Source organism: Triticum urartu, chromosome 6 (genome assembly GCF_003073215.2).
Source record: "Triticum urartu cultivar G1812 chromosome 6, Tu2.1, whole genome shotgun sequence".
Classification (NCBI taxonomy): domain Eukaryota; kingdom Viridiplantae; phylum Streptophyta; class Magnoliopsida; order Poales; family Poaceae; genus Triticum; species Triticum urartu.
In genome coordinates, this window is record NC_053027.1 from 372,988,871 (window position 1) to 373,000,772 (window position 11,902).

The 11,902-nt window shown below is 43.9% G+C and overlaps 1 pseudogene; it reads left to right on the forward strand.

The window, feature by feature from the left end:
* Positions 1–517: 517 nt before the first annotated feature.
* On the forward strand, positions 518–5,376 carry LOC125513557 (annotated as a pseudogene).
* The last annotated feature ends 6,526 nt before the right edge of the window (positions 5,377–11,902 follow it).

Below are 11,902 nucleotides of genomic sequence, written 5' to 3' on the forward strand. Positions count from 1 at the left end.
TCTTCTCATGGAAAGATAGTAATCTTATATGGATACAAAAAGAAGTATTTTGTTAGTAGAACTATATTTTAGAATAAAACAAAGGGAGTAATAAAAGCGTCATCAGAATCATGTTTCTTCGTCGAGGAAGCACTAGATGCAAAGATGAGTACCAACACAAGATCCTTCACTCATTGGAAGGTCTTTGACCTCACGGTAGGCGAGTTCCCAAACCTCACAAACTTGTGAAATGTCAAAATAGGCTTATTGACCACACATCTCAGAGGGGTTGCACACAATTACGATCAAAACAAACATGAGTAATCAGATGCTGAAAACATCGCCATCAAATTCCCGATTCAAACCTACCAGACGTGTTGTCACGGTTGCACAAAAGCAAACGCTCCTGGGAAGGGAGAAGAATCCACCATACTGGGCCCTTGCGATACGTGCACCATACAATGTGAGAGGGAGGTGAGCCAATCAGGCAGTCATTTATGCCAGCTCGGCTGCGCCGCGAGCCGACCGGAGCCAGGTGGGGGTGGGGGGTGGGGAGGGTGAAGAGCGCCGTGTGGGAGGCCGACGGACGGCACCGTCATGTGACGTAGCGCACCCACGAGGCGAGCCTCCCCGCAGGCAGAATACTCCATCAGCCTGATACCATATACACGCGCCCTCCCTCCTTGTCTAACAGAATCTCTCTCCCTCCAACCCCCCGCTCTCTCTCTAACAAAACAGAATCTCTCTCTGTCTCCCTCCCTCCCTCCCTCTCTGCGCAAAGACAGCAGAGGCTCCTCCTCCTCGTCCTCCATTGAGATAGATCCTAGGTGATTCCCTGGCCGTTTCCCTGCCTCAGTCCCTCTTCCCTTCTCAAATATTTGGTGCTCTATCCTCTCTTGCTTTGTTTCCTTTCCTTGTTTGTTTGCGTGTTTCTTGTCCAACTGTCCATACATATTTCGTTCGCGAATGGATTCTTGATTCATTCAGAGTCCTGGCCCCTTCATGATGGTTTTGAGGTTTCTGCATTGGATGTTGTAATTATGGAAATTTAGCCGTATAAGCTTATTTAGATCTCATTTTCCTCTTTTTTAATCGGTGGGATTTCCTTGCATGATTTACAATTGAGTTTATACACAGTTATTATATACTATGACATATGTGGTGGGAGCAAAGAGCTCTATATTTTCCTCTACGATTTGTTCAGGTGGTACGCAGTTAAGGTACTGTTTGCTATTCGATCGTGCTAGCAGAGGCCAGCCACAGGGTGTTTTTTTCCTTCCACTTTAGAGCAGATCGTAGTTTCTCCTGTGTTTTCATTTTAGAGTAGATCATAACTTTCCATTTTTATTCCACTGCGTCGTTTCTTGTAAACAGTCTTAATTCCATAAGTAGGGTAAAATTGTCCTGTCCTGGGTCCCTTTGCAGTCTTCTTCAGGACATGTCTCACATATGGTAGTACTAGCTAGTCCTGCTAGACTACCAATTTCTTGGGTAGAGAACCGCCAATCTGTCCAACGTGTGGTCAAGGTTTGCTTATATGGAGACCTCGGCTGAATCTGGAGCTACAAAGGTAGCATCCCATATCTCTGGTGCTCTTTCCCGCGGCTATGAGTACTTGAACATCAGATCGTCTAGCAAACTGAATCAACACTTATTATCCTTGAAAATATGCTTGTGGTTATGAATGTTGACCATGCAAAGATGGTTCTACTTGGAGGGATAATATTTTACAGCTGTAGCTATTAGGTACGACTTGAACTAGTCTAAACAAATCCGCTAGTTCTATGATACGGCGGCAAGGGCTGGTGTTTCACAGATTTATCGATTGGTATGAACAAGGGGATTTGATTGCGTGATTCTGTTATCTGCTCAATAGGGGTCGGGAGGATTCGTTGTCATAAAGGTTCAAATACTGCTCAACTTGCTTGACTAAATTTAGTCTACCGGTATGTGGCTCTTATGCAAAGGAGGCTTTGACTTATTCTATTGTGTGCTTGACACGCCCTTTATGTCCTGATATTCCGACGATAGAGGATTCTTTTTGGTGAAAAGAGAGCTTTCGTCAATCAAATATGCTATGGTAGATGATATTCTATCTATCAAATAACTTCGTTTATGCCAGTTTGTTATACCTTCCCATCTACGTACTCTCTATACGCCATATAAGGATTTTTATTTGCCAAAAAGGAACTTCAATCTTGCGAGGTTTTGATTGATTTTTCTCATATGAGTCATCCCTTATTTTTCGATCTCCGTACTCATTTCACTTCTCTGGTCAAGAACTGCATCTCATGAATATTCACTCTACCACAGACCTTTGTTTGTCTACTAGTACTAGTTTAGTCCTCCTTTGGATGATTGTGTTAGATTCCAAGATTTTCTGTGGTACGAGTGGAGCCACATCATCAATCAGACCACTGGGACAACCACGGCCCCACAAAAAAACAGGCAGGGCAGATTCTAGTAGCCTCAAATGATCATTAGTTTGAGCAATTTAACATCCTCTTCAGGAGCCAACGATTTATCCTTTTACGAAGTTGTGTGCAAGTATGGCTAAACTGGTCTCTTATTTTTCTGTTTCTTTTTATTTTGAGAAATTTCTGATTTGTTCTTTCTGTTCATCAGCTCTGATTTATTCCAATATGCATTGTATATTGCTATTTTGAAGTCATGTTAAGTTCTACTATCTCGTAGGGTATGAACACCATCTGACTTGCTAATTCCACTTTTTTGCAGTATCATTGTAGTTTGAAGATTATCTTGGCAATTGAGCTCCTCTGCTTCTGCCTAATGCTCAACAATTTATAAATAAATCAAGAAAAAGGAAAAGGAACAGTGGATGGTCAATCAAATATCAGATCAGAACACCGCTGTATCAGACGGTTTAGTCTGCCAGGGCTCAAGTACCTTGTGGGTGACGATTTTTGTTGAGGCCAGAAGGTAAATGGACAGGGCAGACACGTCAGGTTTTGTTAGTAGCGGATTCAACGTTACCTCGCTGCTGCTGATATTTTTCGACTTCGTCTTCTCTCTCATGCACATATGAAATACCAAATCAAGAATCAACTGATCTTCTGTTGCCCAGAGATACTTGTTCTCCATCCACCACCTTCACTCAGTTAGTTCATGTTCAAAGAATAAACAGGCCAGTTCAGTCAGTTCTCAGTGTATAAAGGTATAGATGAATAACAGTTACGCGGATATGCGTCACCGTGGAAGCCAGCCCCTGAACGACAGTTCTGCAGTGTTGATGTCCGGGCACTTGACGCCGAGTTACACTAGTGTCGGCCATGGTCAGACCTCATTTTCCTTGGACTTCCGGGGTTCGGCAATGGACAACTGCAGCCGTGGCAACAGGAGTGTCCAGCGGTCTGGTCATGCTTCTGCCCAAGATGATGCGTGCAGGCTGGTACTTGGACTGGGTCCGTCGCCGGAACCTAGCTCTGTGGATTACCAGCAGCCTGCCGGAGGAGCAGGCAAGTCGAAAGCGCCGGTGACTCTGTTTGGCCGGAGTTTATCGTTCACTAATCCTGGGACGATAACCCTTGGGCTTCCTGATCATGTGGGTAATGCTGAAGCTATCGCTCAGCATTCTGAACCGCCTGGAGGAAACATCATCTCCTTCTCCGGTGTCGACGAGAGCTCGACGTCGGCCAGGAGGAGCTCCGGTGGCTACATTCCGTCGCTGCTCTTCGCGTCTCGGCCGAATCTTTGTGTTGCTCAAGAGAATCGGGCAGAGGCGCATGATGATCTGCTGGATGACCACACGGACAACGCCAATGATAGTGCCGAGCATCACCTTCAATTCAGCCCTGAACCTTCTGCAACGACAATGACAGAGACTTCGTTCGGTGTGAGCTCTGATGTTGTCACCGGTGTAACTGATCGTGGACAGCCGGTTCATCGCCGGTTTCCGAAGAAGTGCAGGTTCAAAGGGTGCTCCAAAGGTGCGAGAGGTGCATCAGGCCTGTGCATTGCCCATGGCGGCGGGCAGAGGTGCCAGAAGCCCGGATGCTACAAGGGTGCCGAGAGCCGAACGGCCTACTGCAAGGCCCATGGAGGCGGCCGGCGGTGTATGCAGCTCGGCTGCACTAAGAGCGCCGAGGGAAAGGACGGATCACTGCATTGCCCACGGCGGAGGTCGCCGGTGTGGATACAACAGCTGCCCTAAAGCCGCGCGTGGCAAGTCCGGGCGATGCATCAAGCACGGAGGAGGGAAGCGGTGCGCGGTTGAGGGCTGCATCCGGAGCGCCGAGGGGAAGGTCGGGTTCTGCATCTCCCACGGCGGCGGCCGCCGTTGCCAGTACCCTGACTGCCGCAAGGGGGCGCAGGGCAGCACGCTGTACTGCAAGTCCCACGGCGGCGGCAAGAGGTGCGTCTTCGAGGGCTGCGCCAAGGGCGCGGAAGGCAGCACGCCGCTGTGCAAGGCGCACGGCGGCGGGAAGCGCTGCATGCACGAAGGCGGCGGCGTGTGCCCCAAGAGCGTCCACGGGGGCACCAACTACTGCGTGGCGCACGGCGGCGGGAAGCGCTGCGCGGTGCCCGGGTGCGGCAAGAGCGCCCGCGGGCGCACCGAGTTCTGCGTGAAGCACGGCGGTGGCAAACGGTGCAAGGTCGACAGCTGCGGCAAGAGCGCGCAGGGGAGTACGGAGTTCTGCAAGGCCCACGGCGGCGGCAAGCGGTGCACCTTCGGCACGGGCTGCGACAAGTTCGCCCGCGGGCGGAGCGGCCTCTGCGCCGCCCACGCGACGCTGGTGGCCTCGCAGTCCCAGTCCCATGCACAGCAGCGAGGACGCGGCGGCGGGAGCATGATCGGGCCGGGCCTCTTCCGAGGCATCGTGTCCTCGTCAGCCGCGGCCGCAGCCGCCACCGCCATGAACTACGAGTACTCGTCGGGCGTGAGCACGGTGTCGGAGTGCGACGGCTCGCCGGTGCCTACGCCGGGGAGGCAGGAGCTGATTCCTCCTCAGGTGCTGGTTCCCCTCTCTATGAAGTCCTCGTCGCCATCCGCGGATAGGCGCAGGGAGAGTGGAGAGTTGTGTGTTCCAGAGGGGAGGGTGCACGGGGGTGGACTCCTGTCATTGCTCGGCGGGAGCTTCAGGAACGTCATTGACGTCGACAAACTCTCAAGCCGCTAGCTCGGGTCTAAATTTCTGTCTGTCCAAATTATACTTTCTTCTTGAACCCACAAAAAAATTTGAACATTCTACACGTCTTATAGTGTTAGGTATGGGTGTCACGTATGAACTGTTATGGGAAAGCTTAAATTCTTGGCAGTTCCACAAGCTTTTGGGACGTGAAAGCTTTTGGGCCGTAATTCTTGTTGATTAGACCGATATGTATGTAATAATGCAACCTTTTGTTTTGCTGGATTATCTCATCGATGATTCTCATGAACTCTATTGATGATAAAGCTGCTCTAGGGTTGAAATGAGTTCCAAATGCGTTCTACTCCTATGTTGCTAGATGTTTAAGTTGTCACAGTTATAGCTAGTACGTAATTGCCAAACGCAAATTGGTAACGTTTACTCCATAAAAACTAATCCATTCGTAAAAAAAATATAAAAACGTTTAGATCATTAAAGTAGTTATCTAAATGCTTTTATATTTCTTTACAGAGAGAGTAAACACTTTGACGTGGTGATGGAGTCAAATCTCGGGTAGGGGTCCCGAGCTAGTAGACTCGGCACGATGGTAACACGGACACATGTTTTATCTAGATTCATACTCTCTCGAAGAGATAACACCCTACGTAAAATTACCGATGGTTGTTAGAAAAAAGAGGGGAGGCCTTCCGGGGCATCACCAATCTTAGTTGCTTTGTTCTTCTTAAATATTTCCTTAGGGTGTCATGGGCATCCCCAAGCTTAGGATCTTTTCACTTCTTATTCCTTCATCCATTGTGATTTCACCCAAAACTTGAAAACTTCAATCATACAAAACACAACAAAATCTTCGTGAGATCCGTTAGTATAATAAAGCAAATCATCACTTTAAGTATTGTTGCAAACTCATTTATATTTTATTATTGCATTATACCTACTGTATTCTAACTTTTCAATGGCTTACACCCTTCAATACAATCCATAAATTCATCAAATAAGCACACAATGCAAAGAAAGCACAATCTGTCAAAAACGGAACAGTTTGTAGCAATCTGAACTTTGACGATACTTCTGTAACTCCAAAAATTCTGAAAACTTAGGACAATGTAGGCAATTTGTATATTAATCTTGTGTAAAAAATTCAGAATGTTTCGTCGCTTCTGTGATTTTTAACAATTCAGCTACTGGACGCAAAAGTTTCTGTTTTTCAACAGGATTAAATCAACTATCATCCAACATGATCCTAAAGGCTTTACTTGGCACAAACACTAATTAAAACATAATAACACAATCATACCAGTAGCATAATTGTGTGAACAAACAAAAACAGAAAGAAAAAAGAAAAGACAAAAATAAATTTTATTTATTGGGTTGCCTCCCAACAAGCGCTATCGTTTTATGCCCTTAGCTAGGCATAATACATAGATTCAACTATTGTCATCTATACTTTTCAACTCCTCAATCACACAACCAAAATTCTTCAAGGATTTAGCATGCATATTTTCGATAATAATACTTCTAGGAATAAGATTGAAGAATGCATTCTTCAAGTAGGGTTTTTTATCGCTTCACCAAAGTTGTGGTGAATACTAATCATTTTAAGATCTTCATTATTGCTACTAGAAGTGGCACCCTTGTTTTTAGAAACTTGTGTAACCTTTCAATTTTTAGGAGTTTTCTCGATAGTTTTAATGGAAGAAAAAACTGAGCTCAAGTTACTAAAAATTTCTTCCAATTTATCAATTTGAGCGGGGCTCTCTTCTACTATGTTGTCAACTACGGTATCTTTTTCTTTTAATAATTTAAGAGCATGCAGACTAAGGCATAGCCTAGTGGTGGGAAGGGGCTGATGCCTTCCCACCCACCCAGATTCAAGGCATGGTACTTGCAATTTGGGTTTGTTGCACCAATTATACTGTAAGGGGTTCTCTTACAGTCTTTCTATCAAAAAAAATTAAGAGCATCTCCCGCTTTTGACCATATTTTATAGCAAGGTTATGGATTCTTTTATCCAAATTTTCAACATATTCTTCGGCAATCATTTTCTTTTCAATAGCATCCAGCCTTTGCATAACATGCTCAATAGTTAAAATTGTTTCATTAATAATGATAGGTGGGGCACCCACTAAACCTCCGATAGCATTAAAAGCATCCAAAGAGGGGCACATCAAGAAATTCCCACCGGTAATACTATCAGGAACGAATCTATACCAAGTGCTAATGCCTACATAAAAACTACAAAGAAGAATAACAGTGGATTGCTTACGAATAGATCTATTGTGAGCATTGCAAATCCTATACCAAACATCTTTTAGATTCTCCCCTCCCGTTTGTTTAAAGTTAAGAACTTCATTCTCAGGGGTACACGCAATAGAGGAGGAACTAGCCATAACGACAAGTAGGCAAGCAACAAAACATGAGAACAAAATATCGAACAAAAAAATGAAAAAGATGGCAAATAAAAAGGCAAATATTTTTGTGAAGTGGGGGCGATGAAAACGAGAGGAAAATGGAAAATAATGTAAATTGCAAGGAGATGAGATTTGTGATTACGAACCTGATAGATGTTGATGATGTCTCCCTGGCAACGGCGCCAGAAATTCTTCTTGATTGCTTGTATCTGTGTTGATATTTCCCCGAAGAGGGGAGGATGATGCAACACAACAACGGTAAGTATTTCCCTCAGTTATGAAACCAAGGTTATCAATCCAGTAGGAGAACCAAGCAACACTATGTAAACAGTACTGCACACAAATAACAAATACTTGCAACCCAACGCGTAAGAGGGGTTGTCAATCCCTCCTCGGTATTGAATAGATTAAATTGTATGAGATTGGATAAATAGATCTAGCAAAAACACAGAATAAAATAAGTAAATAAAAAGTGCGACAAGGTATTTTTTAAATTTTTGGAATAATAGATCTGAAAACAATATGATAGAAAATAGACCCGGGGGCCGTAGATTTCACTAGTGGCTTCTCTCGAGAAAATAGCATACGGTGGGTAAACAAATTATTGTTGGGCAATTGATAGAAGAGCAAATAATTATGACGATATCCAAGGCAATGATCATGTATATAGGCATCACGTCCAAGATTAGTAGACCGATCCTGCATGCATCTACTACTATTACTCCACACATCGACCGCTATCCAGCATGCATCTAGTGTATTAAGTTCATGGAGAAACGGAGTAATGCAATAAGAACGATCACATGATGTAGACAAGATCTATTCCTGTAGGAATACACCCCATCTTTTTATCCTTAATAGCAATGATACATGCATGCCTCGCTACCCGTTCTATCACTGGGTGAGGACAGTGCAAGATCGAACCCATCCCAAAGCACCTCTTCCCATTGCAAGAAAAATCAATCTAGTTGGCCAAACCGAACCAAAGTTTCAGAGAAGAAATACGATGCTATAATAATCATGCATATAAGAGATCAAAGAAGACTCAAATAATATTCATAGATAGAACTGATCATAACTCGCAATTCATCAGATCCCAACAAACACACCACAAAAAGTCATTACATCAAATATATCTCCAAGAACACCGAGGAGAACATTGTATTGAGAATCAAAAAGAGAGAAGAAGCCATCTAGCTACTGCCTACGGACCTGTAGGTCTGTGGTAAACTACTCATGTATCATCGGAGGAGCACCAATCAGGATGATGCACCCCCTCCGTGATCATGTTCCTCCCTGACAAGGTGCCGGAAAGGGCCTCTAGATTGGATCTCATGGTTCTGGAACTTGCGACGGCTGGAATTGTGTTTTGTTAACTCCCCTAGGTTTTCTGGAAGGAATTTATAGAGCTGAGAGGCGGTGGAAAGGAGATCCATGGGACCTACCACCCACCAGGGCGCGCTTGGGGCCTCTGGCACGCCCTGGTGTCTCGTGGGCCCCACGGGCCTCCCCTCGGGCACTTCCTTGGCTCCCAAGTTGTCTTCTGGGCAGAAAAAATCTCCAAAAAGTTTCGCTGCGTTTGGACTCCGTTTGATATGGATATTCTACGAAGTAAAAAAACAAGCAAAAAATAGCAACTGGCACTTGACACTGTGTCAATAGGTTAGTCCCAAAAAATGATATATGATTGCTATAAAATGAATATAAAACATCCAAGAATGATAATATAACAGCATGGAACAATAAAAATATATAGATACGTTGGAGACGTATCAGCATCCCCAAGCTTAATTCTTGCTCGTCCTTGAGTAGGTAAATGATAAAAATAGAATGTTTGATGTGGAATGCTGCCTAACATATTCCTCACATATTCTTTCTTTTGTAGCATGGACATTTGGACTTTTAGATGGTTCAAGGCAATAGTCTATATTTGACATGAATATTTCAATACTCAAGCATATCAACAAGCAACCATGTCTTTCAAAATATCAGCAATAAAGAAAGTTATCCCTAGCCCATCATGCTCAATCGTTGATCCATTCACGAAACACACTTGAATATTAGCTACATCCAATGCACAAATATGATCATAGTGCTCCCTAGTTGGTTCTTTATAAGAGAAGATGGAGACTCAAATAAAAATAAAAATTGCATAAAGTAAATAGATAGGCCCTTCACAGAGGGAATCCGAGATTTGTAGAGGTGCCATAGCTTGATACGTCTCCAATGTATCTATAATTTTTTTATTGTTCCATGTTGTTATATTATCAATCTTGGATGTTTTATAGTCATTTTATATCATTTTTGGTACTAACCTATTGACATAGTGCCAAGTGCGAGTTGCTGTTTTTCCATGTTTTTACATCACAGAAAATCAATACCAAACGGAGTCCAAACGCAATGAAACTTTACAAAGATTTTTTTTGGACTAGAAGGAACATAATGGGCCCTGGCTACGCCTACGGGGGTGCTCCGAGGAGAGCACAACCAACCGGGGCGCGCTAGGAGGCCCAGGTGCACCCTGGTGGATTGTGCCCACCTCGGGTGCCCCCGGACCGCCTCTTTGCTCTATAAATACCCCAATATTCCCAAAACCCTAGGGTAGTCTATGAAATATTAATCCAGCCGCTGCAGAGTCCAAAACCACCAGATCCAATCTAGACACCATCTCGGATGGGGTTCACCACCTTCATTGGTGCCTCTCTGATGATGCGTGAGTAGTTCTTTGTAGACCTTCGGGTCTGTAGTTAGTACCTACATGGCTTCCTCTCTTTGTCTTGATTCTCAATACAATGGTCTCTTGGAGTTCCATATGATGTAACTCTTTTGCGGTGTGTTTGTTGGGGTGATGAACTTTGAGTTTATGATCAGATCTATCTTTTTATATCCATGAAAGTATTTGAGTTTCTTTGATCTCTTTTATGCATGATTGCTTATAGCCTCGTATTCCTTCTCCGATATTTGGGTTTTGTTTCGCCAACTTGATCCATTTATCTTGCAATGGAAAGAGGTGCTTTGTAGTGGGTTCGATCTTACGGTGCTTGATCCCAATGACAGAAGGGGAACCGACATGTATGTATTGTTGCTACTAAGGATAAAACGATGTGGTCTATCTCTACATAGATAGATCTTGTCTACTTCATGTCATCGTTCTTATTGCTGGATAGTGGTCGATGTGTGGAGTAATAGTAGTCGATGCAGGCAGGAGTCGGTCTACTAATCTTGGACGTGATGCCTATGTAATGATCATTGCCTGGATATCGTCATGAGTATTTGAAGTTCTATCAATTGCCCAATAGTAGTTTGTTCACCCACTGTTTGCTATTTTTCTCATATATTTGCCTTTGCGATCTACTTTTCCTTTGCATTTATTTTCAGATCTATTAAACCAAAAATACAAAACTACCTTGCTGCAATTTATTTTATTTGGTGTTCGATCTATCAATATTTACAACTCTCTCACGTCCGTTTGATAATTTCCGACACCGTTACCCGAAAGGGATTGAAAACCCCTTTTACACGTCGGGTTGCGAGTATTTCTTATTTGTGTACAGGTTTTTTTATGTTGTGTTGCTTGATTCTCCTACTGGTTCGATAACCTTGGTTTCATATTTGAGGGAAATACGTACCGCCACTGTGTTGCATCATCCCTTCCTCTTTGGGGAAATACCGACGTAGCTTCAAGCGACATCAGAGCTCAAAGCTTAAATTGAGAGATAAAAATATTTTTGGAGGCATTTATCAGAACCTGGGCTCATCATAGCTTCTTCGTAGTTTGTAGGTTCGCCATGGTCTAATAACATGATTTCCAGGATAGGATTACCATACCACTTTGGTGCGGAACGTGCTTACGAGGTCCAGTAGTAACTTGATCTGAAGTTTCATGATCATCATCATTAGCTTCCTCTCTAGTTGGTGTAGGCATAACGGGAACAGATTTCTTTGATGTGCTACTTTCTAATTCGAGAGAAGGTACAATTTTCTCATCAAGTTCTACTTTCCTCCCACTCACTTCTTTCGAGAGAAACTCCTTCCCTAGAAAGGTTCCATTCTTGGCAACAAAGATCTTGCCTTCGGATCTGTGATTGAAGGTGTACCCAATAGTTTCCTTAGGCTATCCTATGAAGACGCACTTTTCCGATTTGGGTTCGAGCTTATTAGGCTGAAGCCTTTTTACATAAGTGTCGCAACCCCAAACTTTAATAAACGACAACTTAGGTTTCTTGCCAAACCATAGCTCATACGGTGTCGTTTCAACGGATTTAGACGATGCCCTATTTAACGTGAATGCGGCTATCTCTAATGCATAACCTCAAAATGATAGTGTGTAACGCCCCAATACCGGAGCTTCAGTTGCCTTCCAGGGTTTCCGGGTTTCGTCGTGTGTTTTGTTTGGTTCTTTGCATT